This window comes from Rosa rugosa, chromosome 6 (genome assembly GCF_958449725.1).
Source record: "Rosa rugosa chromosome 6, drRosRugo1.1, whole genome shotgun sequence".
Taxonomy (NCBI): Eukaryota; Viridiplantae; Streptophyta; class Magnoliopsida; order Rosales; family Rosaceae; genus Rosa; species Rosa rugosa.
Window position 1 is genome coordinate 15,992,458 of NC_084825.1, and position 23,877 is coordinate 16,016,334.

General features: G+C 37.9%; 2 long non-coding RNA genes across 3 annotated transcripts; both read left to right on the forward strand.

Moving 5' to 3' along the window:
* The first annotated feature begins 9,244 nt into the window (after positions 1–9,244).
* LOC133716003 (uncharacterized) lies at positions 9,245–13,708 on the forward strand. Its single transcript, XR_009849300.1, has 5 exons — positions 9,245–9,692; positions 11,320–11,381; positions 12,026–12,168; positions 12,722–12,979; positions 13,297–13,708. It is a non-coding gene; the product is annotated as an uncharacterized LOC133716003 (long non-coding RNA).
* A 6,591-nt stretch (positions 13,709–20,299) lies between these two features.
* LOC133717531 (uncharacterized) lies at positions 20,300–23,531 on the forward strand. Of its 2 annotated transcripts, XR_009849702.1 has the most exons (5): positions 20,300–21,137; positions 21,882–22,010; positions 22,191–22,784; positions 22,867–23,148; positions 23,327–23,531. It is a non-coding gene; the product is annotated as an uncharacterized LOC133717531 (long non-coding RNA). The 2 variants fall into 2 exon arrangements; XR_009849701.1 differs by having other exon boundaries at positions 22,191–23,148.
* The last annotated feature ends 346 nt before the right edge of the window (positions 23,532–23,877 follow it).

A 23,877-nucleotide genomic window follows, 5' to 3' on the forward strand; every position in this document is an offset into this window, starting at 1 on the left:
TCAAATCTATTTATTATGACATAATAAAAATCAATAATTGCTATTCTGATTTGGAATACAATTAAGGAATCAAATCTTTCAATTGTTTTCCTATTGAAAGATTTGATTCCTTAATTGTTACATGCTTTAAACTGAAAAAGGACAAAAAAAAAAAAAAAACTATCCATGAATTAATAGATTCATGTGAATGTTATGTTAGCAAAACAATTAAGTATACTTTATAGACTTAAATTGTGTTAGAGACAACATGGTATACTTTGTTGAGGACAAACACGGTTTAATGTTCTTGTAGGGATGGTTAAGATCTTTGGAAGTGACCAAAGTTGCTTGGAGAGTCTAGTGATTGATTTTGGAGCTGCATCACTATTTAACTTTTGATGTTGAAGATCAAGTGGTTTTGAAATTGTTAGCTTGAACTAGGTTTTTTTTTCCCCTCTCTATCTCTCTCTCTATGACTTTGTATGACTTGGTGAGCAATTTCAATTGATTTTGACTTTGCATGACCTGAGTATGATGATACGACCAATATGTGCACATAATGCTTTCTTTATGGGTTTACAAAGGAAACAGGGTGAAAAAGTTGGTAATTGAAGTATAATTGGTGTATTTTGTTCAATTGGATTATACCATGGAGAGAGACAATGTTGAAGAAGAGGAAAGAATTCCTCTGAAGATTGTCTTTCCTTATTTTTCTTTAATTAATGAGTTTTAGTTAGGATTAAATTAATTCAATGAGAGAGAAAAAAAATGAAAAATGAAAAATTCAAATTTAATATCATCCATTGATAGTCTTTTAATCTAATGGTTGATAATTGAAGTATAATTTTGATTATAATTTGTGATGCCACGGATCCGCCCCCAAATTTAATATTACTATTTAAAATTTTAAAATATCTAAAATTATAAATAGGTCAGATTAGCGGATCGGGTATTCGTTAATCCGGCGGATACGGATTTGGATCGAACTATCAATGATCCGACCGGTTAACGGAGCGGGTTTGGATCGAATTTTTTTTTTAAGTAAACAGATTTGGATTTAGGTCAATCCGATCCAAATCCGGTCCATTTATAGGTCTAATTGCTAGGAACAGTGCCCAGCAGGTTCGCTTGATTGGTCTCATTGGAGGATGTATTGATTGAAGCAATACAAGGCTTCTTTGTTCAATGTGTGGTATCTGCTTCTTTTCATGATATGGTGCAAACGATGCTGCTTAAATTTAGATTTTGGTGCATAGTAAATCAAAACCCATTAACCGTAATTGATCATTTGATTTCTGTGTGATGTGTGACACTGACATCTATAAAACCAAAGATGATAAAGTGACAGTCTTTCAATACTAGATATTAGTTTGATGGAGTAGGCTGCAATGAACCAACACATTTGTAGACCAAGAGATGGCGTCAGAGTTTTCCGTTAGGTTGACCACGTCAACTCGCATACGACAGGTAAGATGAAACTGTAAAATATGAAGTAACCACAGGGGCTTTTAGGGGAGAAGGAGAGAGGCGGGTGCACCGAGAAGGAGATAAGGTTGGAAGACTAAATAGTGGTCTCGATCGTCCTCCATGTGTACAAAACATCAAAATTCCCTGTGAAGAAAACACCAAACTGCAAACGATTTATCATTGTGGAAGGGGCGTTCTTATGTGAAGGAGTAGTAATTGCGATTTGGAAAAGAAGGCACAGTAATATCGATACCGAGTATCCGATACAGAGAAATAGGACGGAGTAAGGCAAATACTCTCAAGTATTCGCTGCCGGAAGGAATACAATCTGGTTTCATCGACAGTTTCAGGTAATATATGGGGTCCCGAATGTTGTTGTTATTTGATTTATATGTAGAGGTTATATGAAATTGTAGGGAATAAGAAATTGAATCTATAGATTTTGGGATTGAGCACGGAGTCCCCAGATGTATGAGCAGGGAATCTGATATAGAACTTGCAGTGCATTAATTATGAAATTAGTGTAGATTTTATGGTTAGTGAGTGTAGACTTGATGGTTAGTGATGATGTTATTGTTTGATATGGATGTTTACTGTGAATTTAGTAGTTGATTGATTGATATCATAGTTTGATATAATGGGCTGTCTATTTAATTATACAGAATAATATTATAAGTATGACATGTAAGGACTTGATATAAGCCGTTGAAAACAAGTTGATGACCAAAACATTATCGCCTCTCCCGGACTCCGAAATTGGGAAACTACTGGGGTATAATTTGCATAGGTTCATATTTTTTGTTCTTGTTTAGTTGTGGACCAGATGTCCATATAAAAGTGTTATTTAATGTGAATCAAGTGAGGCCAGGTAAGAGGATGAAATTGACGTATTTAGTTATAAAGTTAGTCAAAAGAGCGTACATAAACTACTACGAGTGTGCGTGAGTCAATCCGAAAAACTTGTGAAATATGTAGAACATTGATTTGAAGTTATTTTATGTTTAATTGTGTTTTGGTCATTGTTGAATATGCAAACGATTATTTTGGAAAGGCTATTATTCATACTCGTTGGTTAAACTCAACGGTTGGTTGTTTGTGTTTGTATAGAGATTATGTGGAAATGAATTTGAGGTTGGACATGTGTGTGGTGTGATGTTATATTGTTACAAGTGGAAGAAGTAGATAATTTGCAATGAAAAACTCATAAGAAGAGTATTGACGGCTGAAATGATTGCTGCTCATTTATGTAGAGGCGGTTGTTATGGGATTATCAGATTTGGACGTGTGTTCCCATCTAACAATGGCCATACCATTGTGTGAATTATATTTGCTGTTGACATGGTGGTAGATAAGTTATGTAAGTGAGGTTTGTTAGTTTTGAGAAATGTGGTACTTCAATATTGCATACCCGATCATGCAGTGTTGGTGGAGTATGTTGTGGGATCAGATTAAATCTGTTTTGTATTGTAAAATATGATATGATAATTACATATAGATAATGGTGCGGTGTTAATGATGGGCTTGAAACGTTGGTAAACAAAGATTAGTAACTCAATATGGTTGTCGTAACAGATCTATAAATAAGCTGATTATGATTAAACATGAGTAAATTTTGAAGCCACTTTATTTGTATACATGTAGTGATTGCTGGAACAGTATGGAATAAATTGTGAACCGACATACATTGTACAGAAATATGGAGTGTGCCAATATTATAGTATATAACAATGATATATTGAAATCTGTGCAGCATATGAGGCCGAAGACACCTGAAGGACCGAAAAGAATGATTTCTCTGACTGAGAACGGAGTCACGGAGCCAATAAGTAGTGAGTGCGGCATGCAATTTGACCGGAGTGAAGTGTATGAAATAGTGAAATCAATTATTTGTTGTGATAAATTTGGAAAATCAGTAAAATTGCATGTTAACAGTAACATTTTGTATATGTAGGGTGGTTGTCGCAAATAATTCGATGCTTACATCAAAATCATCATCGGGCTGTACAAAGGTAGATGACAAACTTAGGTAATGTTAACTGAATTAGTAGTAAGAGTTTATAAATTGTGAAAACAAGTTGCAATTATATTTCAGGAGACAGGTTGTTCCCTTGAAGACTCCATTGGACATGATGTTGGGCAGACTTATTTGGATAAGTGTGATGTCATACCTGGAGATTGTCCGGTGAGTGCCATAGTAGGTCGACGCATGAGGGAATTTAGATCAATATGTACTGCATTGTCAGAAGAGAAGAAAATAGCTATAGATGCAACGAGTTTTGGGGCTATATTCACGTTCAGGTGAAGCGAACTTAACATCCTTCTATGCCACATGATGTGCAACAACTTTGATGTCGAAAACTCAACGATCAAGATTCATGGGAGACATTTAACGGTGACCCCTGAAGACTTCCGACATGTCATGAGTGTAAGGGATGGTGGGGCTGACATAGATTTGACAGGAAGCTTGGCTGAACCTGACATTGTTAAGTTGAAGTCTAAATTCTGTGGTGTTGAGGACGAAATAAGCTTGGAAGTTGTGGGGAAGATGGTGGCTCAATCAGAAACTGCCGATGAAACATTTGTAATAAGTTTATATCTTTATGCCCTGTCAACTATTATTTTGCCAATTGAAAGTGATGCAGTGGATCCCAGGCTGCTTCTCGCCCTAAAGGATCCAAAAACAATTAGCAAAAAAAACTAGGCGTCCTTTGCATTAAGAAATCTTGTTGAAGGAGTTGCAAGGTATAAGAATGGGGTGTCATCAACTGTGAATGGGTGTATTGCATTTCTGCAGCTTTTCTATTTGGATACAATGCTAATGAAGTTCCTAGTTGTTCCGACATACACATCTCCGGTACTATGTTGGAATAACAAGCAGGCAAGAATTATGTATGATCAAGCAGAAGCTAATGGTGGGTATTACTCGACTGGTATAATAGCGACCAAGCGTTGGTCCACCACTCGATTCCTAGATAATGCCGGATCTGTTGATGCAAGTACATGACTGAAAACAACTATTGTTGAAGATCTAGACAAGGTTAGGAATGATGTTGATGCTTTCAAATGCGAATTTGAGGAGGTTAGATCCTGCATATCTCATATAGAACCGGATATGGTGGGCCTCCGCAATGCTATTATGACACTGCAAACATCTATTTCTGAAATGAGGGAGAGAGGGATTAGTAACATGGTTGTAGAAGTGATGAAGGAAGTTCTTGATGAGGAGGGTCTGAGTGACCAAAAAGAGGGGGATGAATTTGATATGTATGAAGATGACATAGTTCCTCGTCAGCCGGGATCGCCAAGTGTCGGTGGGCGTCATCAACCTAATATGGTAATTTATGTTGTGAGTACATGCATATGAAAAAAATAGTAACTGAACATTACTTTGTTTAAATGGAGGGGCTAATAATGACTACAGTAATATATGACCAATTGGTAACGTTGTTAGTTGCACCATTATATTTGAGAATTTGGTCTACTGCACACTAAACAGTTATGTGAGATTGTAGGTTGATATGGAGGACAAAAGGTTCTCATTGAAGCGAAAATCATATAAAAGTGTGGAACATGATGATATGGTGAAAGTCTGTGAAGTTGCTGATATATCGAACAACGAATCGTTTTTGACTTACTTGTTCAGCAAGGTGATGACTGAGTCTGACAGTCTTGGAATGTAACTACCTATTAACATTTAGGATTAATTCCAGTTTACCTACCTGAACTTTCACTCAATCTTCATGTTAGTCCCTGAACTTCCAATTTCATCAAGATTACCCCTGAACTCCCAATTTTCATCAGCCGTGTCCTGTTCTTCAACCTCCATCCAAAATTTCCGTCAATTTGTGACGTGGCAGAAGACAGAAGGGCAAAATTCCGATAATACCCTTGTGAATGTTTTTCCATTTTTTTTAACCAAAACAATATTAATTATATTATACATAAATGAATATATATATCTACTCTCTTCAACTGTTCTCTGCCCACTACCAACAAGCTCGAAAGAATAAAAATTTCGGCAATGGTGGGACAGCGGCCGCGGAGCGGAGTTGGGCAAAGAAGTCGATATTGGCGACGGAGACGAAATGTGTTTGGAAACGGAGCTGAAATTGGGGCAAGTCCTGCGCTTTAGGTGCTCCGACGCCGTGCGCAACGGGTTTGATGCCAAGAAAACGGCCTCGCAGAGAGTGCACCAGAGCTTCACGGCCTTGGGTAGCCTGGTGTCGGTGTTATGAACCAGAATGGGCTCTAGGTGGGCCCAGTACCAAGCCCCTCCACCGCGTCGTCCGGCCATGTGGCCACCGTCTGCGTAGTGGTGTTAGTAACCGCCATTCTCGGAGCAAAAAAAGAAGCGGTCACATAGGCGAAATTGTGGAGCTTTCCGGGGATTTCAATAAGTCAATACGACGGCATATTGGTGGCATTCGAGATTCGACCAGAGAAAATCGCAGGTTTGGGCCGGTCTCCCTCCACACTCTTTCTCAGGGCACCCTCCTCATCCTCTCTCTCCACCCCTCCTTCAAATCAACTCCTCCAACCACTTCCCCCCAATCTATCCCTGAAATCACTGTCGATCTCCGCCAACACCCACATCCCCGTCATCGATCTCTTCACCTCGCGAATCCTAACCTTCCAGATTGTCGGCCTCGCCATCCCCGTCACAAGCGGTGACTCTACCAAACTCAAGGGCTGCTCTCTGTCGCCGGCCATGTCAGCGGAGGAGGAGCTTGGTCGCAGCAAACCTATCGCAGAGAGTTTCAAAGATCCAATTCATAAATCTCAGAAATCAAAATCAGAAATCCACTCAATGTCCAAAGGCCCCTTACTTATCGAGGTTCACTGTCTGAGTCGCCTGAAAATACCCAGAACCCGTCGGACCTCGGAAGACTTCTTTCCTTCGATTCTCTCCAATCAAAGCTCGTCTTGGATAACTAACAGCCCAGAAACCTCGGGAATGTCGAGAGGTAGACTCTCCCATATGTGCAACACCAAGATGTGGCCAAAATCGAAAGAAGAAAAAAAAAGACGAAGAAAAAAAAAAGAAGAAGAATGAAGAGAGGACGCCGCCGCCATAAAGATAGATAGGAAGCAGATCGAAGGGAGGACCTTCTTGTCTTACTCGAGCCCTAAGGTTTCGAAGATCTGATGGAGGCGATTCACGGGGCGATAGAGAACCCTAATCTGGAGATCCTTAGTGCCGGAAATGGAGAAGAAGATGTGGAGAAAAAAGGATCTGCGGTTTTTTCAAAAAAGAAAAAGAAAATGATCCCCTTCCCAAAAAAAAAAAAACAAAAAGGCAAAAGAAATGCAAATTGACAATTTTAGCCCTTCTGTCTCCTGCCACGTCACAAATTGACGGAAATTTTGGATGGAGGTTGAAGAACCGGACACGGCTGATGAAAATTGAGAGTTCAGGGGTATAATCTTGATGAAATTGGAAGTTCAGGGACTAACATGAAGATTGAGTGAAAGTTCAAGTAGGTAAACTGCAATTAATCCTAACATTTAATTCCACTTCTATTTCCTCGTTTCTCAATTTATATGACGCACCACTGGAAAAGTCAAATGTATGTAAGGAAGGCAGTAGTATGCGACTTAACAAAGCTTAGGTGATTTGGATAATGGGACAAACAACTTATGGGTTCTCGTATTTCATTTTCAACAGTTGGGAGGTTGCAAGGTATGGAGATCATAGTATCTCTAGATGGGACCTAGGTTGCCTTTCACCGATGCAGTGTATCACAAGTCAGGTGAATGCAATTTTGCAATTCCTTTCTTGTAACATTAGTTACTAACTATAACTGTGTAATCCTTACGTGCACTATTTCAGATTGTAGACATATCAGTTTCGTACCTGTTTCACAAACAAAGCGACATATGGTTCATGCCCACTTATTTCTCAGTAAGTTAAGTTAAGAGGTAAGAACCCATGGTTATGTTATTGGGGCACAACTAAGTGAGCATATATTTTATGTCAGGAACGTGCTAAGGATTATGCAAGTGGTAGTATTGTGGACGGTCTGGTATCGTCTGTGATGACTATATGTTGGCTTCGTAGATATAGTGGCCGATTGGGTTGGTGCAAATAGGTCAGATTAGGTTCTATTAGTAATTTCTCAAAGTACACACATTTTTAGGGCTTCTTCACATGAACATATCTATACATTGTAAACAATACATATAGATTTTCTTCCCCCTGCACGACGATGTTGTGGATAACTGGTTTTTGGTTGTTTTCAACCCGGATGTGGGAGAATGTGAGCTTTGGGACAGCTGCCCTGACAATGATGCTAGAGAGCGTCATGAGGCTTATGTAAATGGTGTGGTAAGTTAATATTTTAAATCCCATGGTCGTCGAATGTAGATATTGCATTTGCCATAATTGAAATTAGTAATGTTTCGTTGGACATGAATTTAGTATTCCAATATGGTTCATGTGTGGTCCTTTATGTTGGTGACAGATGGAGCTTTTTCAGAAGGTTTTCTGTAATCAAATCAGACTACTTCTTGCATTGTATGCAAGACTAGCTTCTGTGTGCACAGTTTATCCTAAAGAAGCCCCAATCAACGGAAAGGCCGAGGATTTTGGTATATTTTCAATCAGGAACATGCAGTATTACCGGAAACGTTGGTTTGAAGGGGTGAGTTTGTAATGTCCATTTGTATGAATTAGTTTGCGAACCTTATTATATGAATGATTATGAGGATATATGCATAACCGTTTGGTATACAAATATCAAATTTTTTGTACACAGTTCAACTCCACCGACCAGAGGATCCGGCTTGCTCTTGACATAGTCAATCATCCAATGAATGCAGTACGTGTTTCTGTATGGGCAGCAGCAGCTCAAGAAACTCCAATTGACGCAAAATCACTTGGACGTGCAGCGTACAACGAGAACTTCATCCGTAATCGCCATATCCCACTTGATATTTCAGGAATCAAATTTAAGGCCCGTCGTACTGCGAGGCACTAACTACAGTTTCTGAACCTCTCCAAGCACGCATTGTTCCTTCTTTAACATAATTAGGAGAAGACTGCCTGCCTTGTGTGTAATAAACTAATGTCGTAAATGGATTCCGCATAATGTCCCTGCAACTATGGCCGTATGTTGTCAGTTTGGTTGAATGATTTTATTTTGTGTTTTTTTTTGTGTGTAAGGTTGAATGATTTTATTTGGTGATAGTCTGTTTACAATTTGGTTACATTTTTTATTTTACTTTTTATTTAGGTGAAGGAATTGTGGAGACATTTTTATTTTGTTTTTTATGGAAAAACGTTTTCGTCCATCCATTTCATCTTGCTGTATGTAATGGATTGACGTTTTAAACATCCCACATAAAATAGCTTTTGTATGCAAATGGTTCGTAAACTTGGTTGTTTATTAATGTTTTTTTTTTTTTTTTTTTTTTTTTTTTTTTTGACAAGGGAAATCCAAATGCTTCATAGGGTGAAGATAAATCCATTCGGCGCTTTTGAAAAGGTCCAATAGTGCTTCTCAGCACAGTGTCTGCCTACTATGACAGCTTTCGGGTTCGAACGTAGGTTGGGGAACACACCCAAGTACGGAAGAACCACTAGGTCACTTGTAATTCTATATATACTAATTGAGTGTTCGTCTACTGTAGCTTAGGAACAGTGACGGCTTAGTAACAGTAGTAGCTCGAACCGAGCCGATGCTGGAAATTACAGTTTTGTCCTTAAAAAAAATAATCTACAGCCTTGCCATTCGACACGCGTCGCACCGAGTGGTGTTGAACTGTTGATTTACTTCTGCGTGTTTGCTTTGGAGAAGGACAGGTACTCCTTTGATCTGCACGAAGAGAGAGTGAGAAAGAGGACGAAAGGGATATGCTGCTGATCCTTTTGTTTCTTTTCTCTGTGCAAGTCGAGACCGATAGAGAGAGCGTGCTGAACTTCGTAGACTCCAAGTGGAAATTGTTTGGTGATAGAGGTCTTCTGCGAGAGACATGCACAGAAAGAAGAAGAGGGAAATTCACATCACGAGACTGATCGGAGAGAGAAGGAGAAGCATCTTTTTGATAGTACAAATATAAGAGAAGAAGAAGAAGAAGAAGAAGAAGAAGAAGAAGAAGAGGGAGACGGGAAGGAAAGCAGAGGCAGGTAGAGAAAGGAAAAGACAAATGAAAATAATGAAGAGGAAGAGCCTTTGGGATTTCGATCCACTCTGATCAAAATTCCAAGTTGTGCGACAGAGGTCAGCTCCGGAGTTTCCAAGAGAAAGGTACAATTTTACATTCAACCTTCTTTCTATTCAATTCAACTGCCCTTTTGTTTTCACGTATTAATTAGCGTCTGGAAATTTCGCTTGCTCACGCAAGTGAATGAATCTTTCACTCTTTTCGCACATACCCAGATCCTTTTTTTTTTTTTCGCGTTTAATTGCTTAAAGCTGAATTCTTTGATGCTTTTGAGCCAGTTTGATGTTTTCAATTGGAGGTCTCAATTGGGTTTTGGTGATTGTTTTCCTCGGTTTTTTGGTACTTGATGTGGGTTTGGATGTTGGTAATGGAAAGTAGCCTCCTTTTGATCATCTGTGAGCTACTATAGTTCTATTTCTAACGGAAAGTTGTTCATTGTGTGATTTATGATTCTGGGGTTTGGTTAGTATTGATTGAAGAGTTGGTTCAAACTTGAAACTCACTGTCGTTGCTAAGAATGATTGGTGTTCGATTAATCGGTTGCATATTTTGCTGTAATTTGGTTATGATCGAGAGGGTTTTGACAATTATCAGTTTTAGTATGTGATCTGAAAATAATGCCGTTAGATTTCGTCAGGTTTCATTAGTAACTTCGTGTTCCGAATAAGTGGAGGTTGCGTTTGTTGGATTTGATTTTAATTTTCAGTAAGTTGTAGAAATTTAGTTTTTGGAATGAGATTCTCTTCCGTCACCGCCATGGATGTCGTCTATGCTTTGAAGAGGCAGGGAAGAAACCTCTATGGATTTGGGGGTTAAATGTTTGTTTAGGATATGGGTTTAGATCTGGGCGTGATGAAAATTTTGTTGTTAATGTAATAATCAAGTAATACAAGTTTGATTTCTCAGTAGATCTTGCAGTTTTGTTTTGTTTTGTTTTGGCATTTTCAGCTCTGTTGTGAAATTGTTTGGAGCAATGGTCAAGTGTTTTCTGACTATATGGTTGGTTTTCATGGTTTTTGTTAGATTAGAACGAGGCTACTAGCTTTACAATAAATTCCAGAACTACGTGATTAGTAAATGGTATTTGGTTTTGCAAATTAGGTGTTTAATTGACAAATTGGGGGTGCATTTGGGCATGCATTAGACTTCTTTCATGTCATTTCCTGACGCTGAAAATTTATTCTAAACTTTTCTTCCAAATTTAAAGCATGTGTGCAATCTTTGAAATGTTTTTCATGGCAGAAATTTATGTTCACTTTCACCTCTGTAGCTAAATGAACCTCTGAACATAAACAGATTTAAATTCCTAGAAATAGATTGAGAGCAAGTTTTGAAGTGTGGCAAGAGAAAATGTTTTCAGCAATGCTGAGTGATATAAGTAGGATTGATCCTTTGGATTTTGGCGTATAATGCTGCACCCAAGGCAAGAGTTTTCTGCAGATTATTATTTGGTGCCAATGCCAAGCTACCGCTGGATTTGCATAGCTGCAGTAGTATTTGAGAAATTGAATCGCATGCAACCTAATTGGATTTGAGCCTTTTGATCCAACTATATGAACAGTTGATCTGTCTAGGTTTGTTGAGAAATTGAATAATGGTCGGAGTTCGTTCTTCTTTCGAATGCTGAAATGTTATCTTAAATTTTAATTGCTGTTGTTTGGTGATTATTGATCTTAATTTTCTTATATTGACAAGTTTTTTGTTTTTCAGGTGCTCTGTGCAAAATTTCTTACTGCTTTTCCATTGGGGTTTGCTTTGAGTGAATCAAGATGGTATGTTTCTGTTGTTTAGATTCTCGATTTCTATTTAATGTTCAAGTGACCTTAGTGGGAACAATTACAATAGTTGATTTGAGTTCTATACATGTATTCGTACATGTTAACAAAACATGAGAAAGTATTTTGAATTCAAGTTCCATTATAGGGGCAAACAAAATACTTAGCTCAGGTAATCCTTCTAATTCTTGCTCTGTATGCTTTTGAATCTGGGTATTGTTTGTGTTTTCTATCAGTAAAGTAATTCACTCCCTGCTTCTTTAATTTCTGCATTTCGCATAAATTGTGCTCCTCTTTTTCAGCTGAAACTGATGAATTTGACAATGAAGTTCTTTTTTTTTTGGGGGTTGCGTCTATTATTCTGGAATTTAATCTCAGTTTCCTTGAATGTTCTTCGTCTTCTCAGTTTCTGGGTTTACTTCCTATGCAATAATATCTGTGTATTTTGTGAACTTCACAATTGAAATTTAGATAGAGTAATAGAGTCAAAGATGTAGATGCAAGTTTCTTTCCTACCTTGATGTTACACCTCCCCCACCCCTTCACCCAAAAAAAAAAAAAAAATACAGAATGAATGTCACTCATATTCTGCTTCAATAAGGTACAAAACATCACTCATTTGTTTCTTCATTGTTCTATAGGATGAGTATTTCAAAGCTTATTACGCCGCTTTAATAAAAAGACAAGAAGAAGAAGCAGCAAAGAGTCTTCAGGTTGGCATGAAGTCAAAACTTCGAAGATGAAGGACAAGATAATGTTGACTGGGAAGAGGCTCCAGTTGCAGGTACATATCATTATTTGACAATCTGTGCTCAATTCCACTCGATGTTTGATTTGAATTCTCAACCTCCTTGGGTCGAAGAACAATGAAAATGGCATGTTGATATATACCTTCTTATATCAAATGTCAAATGTGATGGATTCTTCTTTAATGTACTTGAATATTGATGTGTTGCACAATGGTCTTATTGGCATCATTTTTTTTTTTTTTTTGGGATTTTTCCCCTACTCATTTGACAAGGCCTCCTTTGTAATACACACCCCAGAGACATTCGTATCTTGCTGGTTAGATGAGTTCAATTGAGGGAATATTGTAGGGCATGAAATGGAGAAGGGTAGATAATCCATAGATACATATCTGCCACTATAAAAGATCGCAGCTGGACTTCATATCCTATCCTATTACTAAGCATATAAACATGATTTAGTATTTCCATAAATAATTGCACAATTAGGTAGGTGTACATGTATAATGTATGTATGTATATAAATATATGTCACACAAAAGTTCACATGGTTAGTTTTAACTAATTCTGTATCAATATATGCAATCTCAGATGCATGAGAGCTTTCCAACTATTGAAGAAAGAACATACAATTCTAAAAAAGAGGCTCAAGGCTTATTTGCAAGTGATGATCGATGCCGCTCAACTGTAGTTTTTTATTTTGGTGTATATATTGAAAGTTAATTGTACTATATGGAAGTTCAGAGTTGATCAATAAAATAGAGGCAGAGCTTGAACCTGAGCTTCAGAGGTTGGGGCTAAACATGAATACTTCCTACTTTGGATGGAAGATTAACTTATCTTGATGAGGTACAAAGTCTATGCTTATCATTGCAATTTTAAGTTTAAGCAGCACAAGTTTATCTTTTAATTTAACATTAGATCTTCGTTTATTGGGTTCAACCTAGCTGTGAAAAAAACATTTGGCGTTTTTCCTACTACTGAAGTAATTTTTTGTACTGAAAATTTGTGGGCGATTCCAGTTCACTTGAAACATGGAAGTAGTGGAGAAAACCCTGATTTTCGTTTTGTTTTTCTTGGTATGACTGTTGCTCAGTATACATTATTAAGTTTTTATGTGCCTTCCTTTTTTCCTCAATTCCAATACCTATTTTTTTTTTTTGCAGAACATGAGTTGTAGGACTGCTACATGTTTTCTACAATGTACTGTATGTGCTTGATTGAGATGGCAAGGCAAGTTGGGCCAACTCAGACTGGAAGTTGTCCCAAGTAAGAGGAAACTAATCAACATGCAAAAAGTTGCGAAGAAGTTATGTGGCAGAATTGTAGTTGGTGGATTTTGTACTACACATGTATTCCCACCTAGCCTTGAATTAAGGAAGGTCTAGAGGATCTGGGTGCTTTTGGATACCAATAATTCAGTTTTCCATGTAAGCTTCGTTGGTTTCTTGCGCTCAAATGGCAAGGCAAGCTACAATGAAATCAGTGCTTGAAATCATTATAGACCATAAACTATGTATACTATTATACTCTTAACAAATGTATAAAGCCTAAGCAATCAAACCCGCGGCATCGCGCGGGAGGTATTACCTAGTGATTTTCTAATTTGTTGTTAGTATGGAGTGAGTTACATTGTTCGGTATTATGGATGTAATAATGAAGTATGAATGTACTGCAATGTTTTCCTCCATTATCTCCCTGTTATGTTGCCTACTTTTGCACGACACCCCGATATTGTCAATGTTGGTGATTGGAAAGCATACCTTGACCATTTAGGATTTGTAACTGAACATTTGTAATTTTCGATCAAATATAGGTTTCGCCCCAAATTGCTGACATGACTTTGTACATACTTGTTCTGTCTTGGTGCGGAAACATTTCACGTAAAGTCTCCTCACTTACTTCTTCTGACTGGAGCGGGAGTGCGGCTTTGTGTTCCCAGAACTGAGTGACGTTCCTTGCGGTTGGGCTTCGACCCTGACACTCTATGCTTTTGAACAGGAATGGGTTGGGGTACCTGCAAAAGGTACTCTGATGCTTAAGTTAGTAAGGCCTCAAGGTGTCATGGGTGTAGTTTGGAAGTGACTGCTTACAGTGAAAGTTCAATTCTCCTTGTATTTATAGATGAGACCGACCAGATATTTCGAATTGTGCCCGTAGTGGCAAGCTTGATCCGCAATTCATGCACAAGTGGATCCACGAAGCCAGTCCTTTGGCATCGAGGGGAAGTACTTCCAAGTACTTGGGACTTTTGATAAGTTGAATAGATATGTTGATCAATTCCGCTGTACCCATATCCAATTGGCGGAGGGAATTGTACACGGACTCACCTAAATCCACCTCCAGGGGATCTCATCCTCCTTGAGGGGATTGCATTTCATGTCAACTTAACCTAGCTCGAGGGGATACCATCCTCCTTGAGAGGATCGCAACACACCTTAACTAGACCTACCTTGAGGGGATCCCATCCTCCTTTAGCGGATCGCATCTCACCTAAACTACACCCAGCTTGAGAGAATATTCTCCTCTTTGCGGGGATTGCATCTGACCTCAACTGAATCCACCTCGAGGGGATGTCAGCCTCCTTGAGGAGATTGTGTCTCACCCCAACTAAATCATCCATGATGGAATTTATTGTGTTTCGCCCAACTTGATATTCCTTCCTTAGCGGGATTCACCCTCAGTCTGCACAATAATCATTTTCGAAAACTTTTGCTCCCACATTCTGTCAATTGATTGATGAAGGTCTTTAAACAAAAATTTTTAAATTAAAAATTTGAAACGAATTTCATACTTGTAGATGAAAAAACCCAAGTTGAAGTGCAATTACGTAAACACGGGATGAAATATTACATATGGACATAAATTACTTGCGGAGCTGCAAATCCCATAATTGATATTACTTTGTTACATGCTAACTTCATTACATTGTAAATAAGACCCATTACTGGACTGGCATCAACATAGGTTACTACAACTACATAACCAAACAACAAGTATTTCCAAACCTAGTACAATTGCAGATACCCGTAGGTTCACATAATGATACTTCTCATTTTTGGACGTCTTCTTGCTGGGCCATTTCAACATCAATTTTCCCCCATACATGATTAGGCATTTTCTTCTGCGCGTATGACCTAAAAAGTTCAAATCCATCTTCAAAACCTTGTTTATATTTGTGTTTCAACTCCGTCTCTACCGAATCTTCACTTGTGAATCCATTCCCCCCTCCTAAACAGCCCTCCGATTCTACCTTCACGTCCATGTGTCCATCAGCTCTATTCCTAGTATCGTTTTGGCCTGATTTAGTTAAAGGCGGTACCTTTTTTGACCTCCAAGCTGTTGAACGGGGTTCCCTCCCTCCTGCTTTTACCTTTGACAGTCCTCTTGATCTATCCTCATTAATCTTCACCCATTTGCGGTAATGCTCGATTGATTCAGTTGTGAAGTCGTCATCATCAGCTTCGTCGTTCAATTTCAACCACTTGTGTTTCTGACCACCTACCATGTTATCTGATGCCATGGATCTCAAACTTGGACTATTGGACATAATTGTATTTGAACTTGGGCATTCTGAAACCATATATAGTCATCTACAGTTTACTTGTTGGAATTAAAACGCGGGGTGCAGACCACTTAAAGTATGAGTGTTGTTGGTAGTGGGTTGGTCCCATATGAATGCTTCCGACATATTTTGTTATTTTTTTTAATGGACTGGTTCCTACTTTGGAAGACTATTAAATGGTACGAAATTAATGCTTTACTGGTCGAAGTTCATTCAGAATTAATGGCAAGTTACTAACTCAAACGTCTTCTCTCTCTATGTCCCCCACCTGATTTCCTTCCATTGTAGGTGGACGATGAAATGGTGATGACATTTGTTTCCCATTTGCCGAAAACCAACATCCTAGGTTTTTATTAACTTCATTCCATTACCCATGTAGGCTATGCGAAATTTTCATTGACATTTCTCCACTAAGGCTCGGAATGCCAGTTGAGGACAACATATGTGGACCGAGGCATGTCTTACGTTTCGGGTATGTGTTTTATTCGTTTCATTGCACTATTGACCCTGTTTTTGAGTTAGGACAGTTGCCCTTAAATTGATTGAACCTCCTCCTCCTATACTATAGTTCCCATTTTGATAGGTTTCTGTTTCCCCTGGACGACATAACAAGCACACCCCATGTCTCTATGAATTTCAAACTGCTGTCAAGAGTGGTTGAACATTTCGTTAACCTTCCTGCTTACATTGATTCGGACAGTAGATGAAGTTTCACAGGTTTTGGATGACGCTGGAAAACTGAAACGTCCATGCGTGAAGAATCTAGTAATGGACCTCTCCTAATTCAGTAACCAACTATTTAAATTTTGGGCCCATAACCATTTTTTCCTTTCAATAAATTTAACATGCTCCAAATTAACGTTCTATTTCACAACTTTTAATAAGCCAAATGATATTTTATACAAATTATCCTCTTCCTTATTGGGCAAGTTCGTATTTATACTCACCCACAGTTGCCTTCATATCAATTGTCTTCACCAATATAGATCATGTTTTTTCTTCTACCACATACTCCCCTTTATAGGAATACTCCTCAACCATATATGATACGGAGTAGTTAATTATGTTACGTACTTATTTACTTAGGGGGATTATTATGTACAAAAACATATTAGGAATAACATATCTGCTCTCACCCACTTCTTTGCCTTTTCTCTATTATAGGTCCCCTAGGTGGTTCGAAATTAATTTACTTAACCCACTTATTATCGGTCAGCTACATAATCCTCACCAGTAATTGCTATAACTGGATTGCCTATATTAGTTGTCCTCAGTAGCGTTACTGCTCACAATTTTTTCCCTTCATAATATTTGTCGTCCCATATTAACTCAAAGTCAACATAATAATCCTCCTACATACTTTGTAGTATTAGATTGTTGGTACCACTTGTCTTCCAAAGATTACTTCGGACCAACATTTGGTTTGATTTTGTTAACTATTCATAGGGATGGCAATAATCCCCATCGGGTATTCTACCCTAAATGGGACAATTGGGGGGAAATCCGGTAACGGCGATGGGCCGGGGATGGTATTTTAATCCCCATCCCCATACCCATTCAATAATAATAATTTGAATTAAATAAAATTATATATATATATATATATATATATATATACAGATCATATCCAGAGCGATGCCTCGCTCTGAAATTTCAGAGTGAGGTTAGGGTTTAGGGTCACTTTTCGGTCTCATATCCACATCTCGACCTTTCAGTTTTTAGGTACTAATGTATAAATCATCTCTGCAAAATTTCAGCCAAGTTGATGATCTATAAGGTATCTAACTCGTTCAAACCAATAGACGAACTAAATCTGTCCAACCTGGACCGTACTAGCTTTAAGGCAGTTATCAATGCCTTAACGACCATCAATTTAATTGAAATTTTGCAGAGATGATCTATACATTAGTACCTAAAAACTGAACGGTCGAGATGTGGATATGAGACCGAAAAGTGACCCTAAACCCTAACCTCACTCTGAAATTTCAGAGCGAGGCATCGCTCTGGATATATATATATATATATACTAGCCCCTTAACATATGCTCCACACATGTCAATTGACTTTTTTTTTATTTTTATTTTTAAATTAAAAAAAGTTACAGCAGTTTCTCTCCTGATTTTGAGGAAGTTTCTCCTTTTTTCATGGGAGGTATTGCAATATTTTGAAATATGATATAGTCAATTGACTATCTTATCCTCATATAGAAATAATTTATTTATTAATATTTATATTATGTGAAGGCATATATGGTAGTTCAAAATTTTAACCATTCCCTCAAAAATTGGCTTAATTATATAAGATATATATATATGTTTTGTTATTATAAATTTTTTTAATATTATTTTTAAATAAATAGTTGTGTGAACTTCCTATTTTTGTCAATATTTCAATTATGTTAATAAATATGTTAAAAAAAAGGAAGATTCTTTTAATAAAAGATCTTTACCAACATGTCAATTTTCCTTAAGTTAAATAACATCATTTTTCTTTTCAAAAAAAAAAAATAATAACATCATTTTTTTTATTTTCATGTTTGATTTTATCTTCATATTTTCAAATCCAAAATGTTTTGTAAGAATATTTATACAGTAAATTAGTAATATTGTTAACGGACATTGGGACAGGTACTTCGACCTAATCCCCATTGCGGAAGAGGACGGGGAATCCCCATTATGTTATTACAGGGATTGGGGCGGGTAAGGAAATGGGGAATGAAGTCGGGTATGGGGATGGTCATTCATTTAATCCGCTTACCCTACTCTACCCTCCCCTTTCCCATCCCTAACTATTTAGCTCACATATAATCACTCCTCACGCAGCTTAGGTTTGCTCATATTCGTCATCACCTACTTATTCGCCGTGACGTTATTATTCTTCACACATATTCCCTGTATTGAAGTTGTTACCCACTTATTGGCGTTCATGTGATTTGTCCTCATGCATAAGTGACCTTGGTGCGATTTCTCGTTAAACCCTTATTTTTCCTTGTACCTATTCCTTCTTCAACATATTGACTTCGCTAATATTATCCATCCCCTACTTACTGGACTACATGTGATTAATCGTCATCTACATTCACCAATAATCATATTTGCTGTGATTTATGTTCACCCTCTTATTTACCTTCTTCTCATTACTACTTACCCGCAATAGGTTTCCACGCGCTTTGTAAATCTTATGCCCTTTATTTGACTTCCTGTGATTAACCCCCTTAAATGTTACTAATTAATAGAAAATGTCAACAGTATTAATTTAGCACTTTTTCTTACTTACAGTACTATTATACTAAAGCCGTTAGAGCAAGCACTGTTCATAGCACTGTTTACGTGACAAGATGGTTTTGCCCCTCTTTGTCCCCGTGATTTACAGCCTGCAATTGCAGATCTGTTTTTTTCCGCGATAGAAGGGTGGTGGTCAGACCAAAAACTATTTGCGCTTATTAGTTGGGTTTTTTAAAACTACAATTGCTGCTGAATACACCGAGTCACTGACAATAATATTGTGTGTGTGTGTGTGAGGATAACTTTTGAATTATGGAGAGATAGCGAGAGAGAAATAGAGAGAGCGAGATAGACAGCTTCTGTTTCAGAGAGAAATAGCGCGAGAGAAAGAGAGAGAGCGAGACAGAGAGCTTTAGCCTGCGTTCTATCTATCTAGGGATAGAGAGAGAGGTTGAGACTGAAGAAGAGGGAGACGGGAAGAAGTTGATGGCCGATTCGAACAACAATTGAGTGAACTGATCATCCCTAGTATTCAAATTTGTTAGAGATTTTCTTTTTTTTCGGTCTCACAGCTTTTCCATCATCATACATCAACGTTTTGGGTTTTTCTTGTTCAAGAATCAATCTAACTAGGTTTCAATTAACCCGGGTTTGATTAATTATGTAGCAGTTTTTGATTAAGTAGTTCTTACAAATAAATGTCCCAGTTTTTTATTAATTTTGTGTTTTGTGTTTCACAGCAATTTAGGGACCAATGAGAACGAACATCTTACTGCCGGTACGCAAGCCATGGAGGCTTGTTAATGAACTCTGTCCATTAGTGTTGTTTTTGCTAAATACGGCTAATTAGTTTTGTTGTCATATGTTGTGCCCCTTTTACTTTGTTTGTTTATTTCTTTTGTGATCCTTTAAGGCTTCTCTCATGTATAAGATCCAGAAATCAAAACGAAGGTTGAGCATATATATAACCACCACCATTGCTGCTGTTCATTATCTAGCATGCTAGGTTAGTTTCTATATTAAGTTTTTTAAATTTATAATGAGTTTCACTTACTCTTGCAACAGTTTGGACTGTATTGACATTTCATACCTAAAGTTCATTTAATTTGGAGATATATATATATATATCACTACTAGAATTATGCCATCAGACATCACCACTATTAAATCGGTCGAAATTGCACGCGATGTAAAAAATACATCCTAACATCAGTTTATGAAATATCGATTTCTATTGTGATTATAAACATCGGTCGTTAAATTAACCGATGTGTAAAGTCTCGTTCCAAAATTTTGAAAAAACGCGGAGGGACTAAGCTGAAAGTTTCAGAAACGCGGGGGGACCAAAATATTCATTCCCCCCAACACTTAGACTTTTTTTCACTTGTCTGAAACTTTTGAACCCTAATTACTAACTCTCACTTCAACTCCAACGCGCCTCCTTCTTCGCGTCGACCTCATTCTCCAACCTTCCCCTCCTTCCCCTCCATCTCCACCTCCGACCATCACCTTTCTCTCTTATCCTTCTCTCTTGCTCCCTTTTCTTTCCAAACCCTACTCTCTCTCTCTCTCTCTCTCTCTCTCTCTCCCCCTCCCTCCCTAGCTCACACAAATCTAGCCATGGCTACTCCCAGGCTTCTCGGTCCTCCTGAGCTCCAAAAACCCTCACGCACCACCACCGCTCCGCCGCCACCCCAACCCGAATCCAAACCCGGCTCCAAACCCGCCACCGGCAAACCCTTCGTGGACCTGATGGTGGTGATCTCTTGGTCAGATGTCTCTCTCGTTTTCTCTCTCTCCATCGTCGGTCGCTAGGGGGTGGATCCGTGGGTTGGCTTCCCCTTTCGTCTAGTCCCACTGAGGTTGGATCATTCAGCTGCAAAATGTCGTCTGACTCGTCACAACCGTTAACTTACTCCATTACTCTATCCTATCAACCCGTCCAGATCGTCGTTGCCCCCCATATCTCCGATTCCGATTTCAGGCGAGTCACAGTTGCACTTTGTTTTTACTTTTTAGAATGTTGTGGTTTTTGGTATTGTTAAGACCCAGTTATAAATAGAGTCATAGAGATGTTGAATTAAGTAGTTTATAGTCTATGGCATCTTGCAGGAGTGCTATCGATTCTTCTTTGTTTAAGCAGTGGCTGAAGAACACCCAGAGTGAAAATGGGATTTTACACGACGGTTCCATGTCTCTTACACGAGTTCTAATTCAGGTAGTTCATTCCATTCAAGTGGGTTAATTGGTTATTATGATTTCCTCATCAGTTGACAGAGTTGTCAGTAATAGGCTTATATATCATATCACTTTAGTCGTTTCTAATTCTTTGATTGATATTTTGGGTAAGGAGTGGATATGTTCGGGAAGCACATCGGTTTTCTGAAATTCTGATGCTTATCGGAGGCTTATATATATATAATTTTGATACCCTTCACCTTTATGTAGAGATGGACTGCCACATAATTATTGTCCTCACCTTGTAAGAGGTGCTATGCCAATATAACAAGTTTTCTTCATTTGATTTATAACTGTTGTTGAAGTGTTTTCTAGACTAATTTTCAGACTTCTTATGCCTAATCTTCTGGCTGAAGATTATTTTTATAATTTCCTGTTTGTGTTTCTTGCACATGTTAAGTTAAATCACCGAAAGTTGTTGGATGGAATGTTGGAAATATGCAGAGTGCCGCCTGAAAAATTCAGAACTATTTATTCTAGTATCAACAAGTTAGACAAGCAGTCTTTCGAGCAAATAAAAAAAGAAATGGTAAAGTCTCAATATCATATGTCTTCCACATCATGTGCTTTGCTTACATGTTTATGTCTTGGTTTCTGTGGTTCTTTGTTTACATGAGAAGTAATGGCTGTCTTTAGTGAGAAGTATTCACAGAGCAGAGTAGTTTTTAGTGTCCCACCATTATTATATTGTAATTTTTGCCTAACGGTTCCTATTACTTTGCAGTTTCATTTAAGCTCTATGACTTGGATAACACGGGCTTTATTGAGCACCAAGAGGTATTTCGTGTTCAGAGGGATATTACCACCACATTTCCAAGTTTTGTATTTAATTCAAAGGTTGATGAATTTGGAGGTAACCATCTCTCTCTGTCTTCAAAATTTGGGGTAAATCATAACATAGATTAAACAGCCGAATCGGAAAAATTTGGGATTCCATGATTATACAAGGATCGATATAATCATGGATGCTCTATGTTTTGCTCTATCTTGTTGTTGTTTGTATCAGTTTTGATGTGTGAATCTTAATATGCAGAGATGAGTTTCGGCACAGAAAAAGACTGAATTTATGGGGAAGATCGTCTTGGCTACGGAAAATCCTAGTGGGTTCATAAATGGCAAGTGGAAGGCAACTGGCCCAGTTATCTCTACAAGAGCCTGAGTGAATTTATTGGCTTTGAATATAGACCCAAGAGAGAAAATGGCCAGAAGCAAATGTTCACTGTTAGATCAGTGAGGATCACCCAGCAGAGCAGTGAAGGCAATCCTAGCTCACCCAATGGTCCTATATATGGGTGGTGTTGTAAGTTTCCTTTATCTCAATATGGGTTGTTGATTTTATGTGTGTGCTTCTTGAATTTGTTATGTATTGTTTGCTTGCTTAGACTGTTGAAAGTTTGAAACTTTCGAAATGTGAGATCATGGGTTTTTATTTGGTTAGCAGAAAGTGTATCTCTTACTTGAAGCAGGCTCGAACCACCTCTGTTCTTAGTGTCTTATGATCTTGCTCTGAGAAAGTTTAGGCTAAATGAAGAAACTTGGATACTAATTTGTCAAATATATGCAGGTCTTTGGATTAGTTGAATTGTCGACTGGCCTAGCTTTTGTATATGGTGTGTGGTGAGGCAAGGTGTGCCATGAGAGTGAATTGAAGGGTATCAGTTGTGAGTGTGTTGAAGTCGTAATCCTGAAATGTTGTTGCTTTGTTTCAGGGGGTGAACTCGACTTATGAAATTCAGTCTGATGATGATTACGAAGTGGGTCAGGGAAGGGCATTTGCAAGTGGTCGAAGAAAAACTAAGATTGTCTGTACAATTGGTCCTTCCACAAGCTGACGTGAAATGATATGGAAACTTGCAGAAACTGGGATGAATGTAGTGCGTTTGAATATGTCTCATGGGGACCATACGTCACACCAAAAAACTATTGATCTTGTCAAAGAATACAGCTCTCAATTCAAAGACAAGGTTATAGCCATAATGCTGGACACCAAGGTACATTCACATTACATTTTTCTCTCGTTGTGTATTCTTACTGAATTCTGGAGCAGGTTCCAAGCTCACTATGAGTTGCAGTGGCATCCCATTATTATTCGTTGTTATGTTTGTGAAGGTTCTTTTAATTACTCATTGAGCTGCAATTGCTCATTGTTTCCTAAATCTTCTTTTGCAGATCCTAAGGGTGCAGGGTAGGGAATGAGTGGAGAGCGCATGCATAGAGACTTGTTTTTTTTTTTTTTTTTTTTTTTTTTTGAGTAACCATCTTGTTTACCTTTGGGTCTGGCTTCTGCTTGTAAGATCTTGTTATTATGCTCTTCTGAAAACTCAACTTTGTATATTTGCAAATGTAGAAAAGTACTGGAACTTGAAATGGAGCAATGTTTTATATTCAAATATGAAGTGCTTTCACTTCCTTTTCGTTTCTTTCCTTCTGTTAGTTTTTTTCATTTAATTGTCAAAGTTCTTAATTCCATATATATTGGGATTGAGAGAAATACATTGAGAGAAATACATCAGTCTCAAAATAAAAATCGATGTCCCATTAACCATAGGAGATCAAATTATTATGTTGGAACCGATGTGCCACAAACTAGTGCACATCGTGTTTTAGATAGAGATCGATGTCCAGTATAAGTATTGTCATCGATGAAGACCAGAAAACCGATGTGTGAAACAGTATCAGTCATCGTCTTTAAATGAATAACGATGTTAAAATTCATAATT